This window comes from Buceros rhinoceros, unplaced genomic scaffold (assembly GCF_000710305.1).
Source record: "Buceros rhinoceros silvestris isolate BGI_N320 unplaced genomic scaffold, ASM71030v1 scaffold8001, whole genome shotgun sequence".
In the NCBI taxonomy this organism is placed as follows: Eukaryota; Metazoa; Chordata; class Aves; order Bucerotiformes; family Bucerotidae; genus Buceros; species Buceros rhinoceros.
The window spans coordinates 57,429-58,199 of record NW_010393638.1 but is presented as its reverse complement, the minus strand read 5'-3'; the positions used below and the strand labels follow the sequence as shown (position 1 = coordinate 58,199).

Below are 771 nucleotides of genomic sequence, written 5' to 3'. Positions count from 1 at the left end.
AAGGGGGGGGGGGTTAGTAAAAAAAAAAAAAGGAAAGGGGAGATAAAAGTGCCCTTAGTTTTTCTGCTGGTTTCCAGCCGGTAACACCGGAAGCTTCCGGGAAGGCATCTGACTGCGGAAGTATCTATTTTTTAATTTGTTTTGTGCTGTGTTTGGTTTTTGCTGCTATTTTTGTTCCCTTGCAAATGTTCTAGGCGCTGCCCAGCTAAAAAAAGCTCCTGTCCCAGAATAACTAACTCCAAATCTACGCGTTTTATCTGCAGTCAGGCATTCATTAATGATTTAAGTCTGTCGTTAAAGTCAACACCGCAGAAGCAGGCAGGAAAATCTGCAAGACCATTCTGCTGCGGAATAAAACATGTTCTGGTCCTGTTTTTCCACAAAGCAGGGAAATTCACAGCCGTGACACGTCTTGCTGACAGTCTGACGTTCTACTGGCTGTTTCATACTCTGATAAAAAAGAGGAGGGTGTTGAAGGGAGCAGCTGGGTGTGTGGATAAATGGGTATAAAGGACCTAGGACGTGGTAGTGGTGTTTTCCTGTGCACCGAGAGCCGCGCTCATACACAAGCAGCACTGAAATCGCTGCTCAGAAATGTGGCATTTCACAGCTGCAGTTCAGTTTCGCCATTCGCCAGGGTTTGTAGAAGTTGTCTTTTCAACTGTTGAAAAGTCACTAGATGCGGGTGCCCGTGTTCTGCGGGATCGGAGATACCACACCAAGGTCTGACACCGGTCATACGAAGCCTCCTGCCTTTTGTAGCTTATTGTT

General features: G+C 46.3%; 1 protein-coding gene across 1 annotated transcript in view; it reads left to right on the top strand.

Annotated features, from left to right (window-relative positions):
- The window catches only part of KDM4B (lysine (K)-specific demethylase 4B), a 70,479-nt gene that overhangs the window by 22,221 nt on the left and 47,487 nt on the right, over nt 1–771 (top strand). The window lies entirely within an intron of this gene.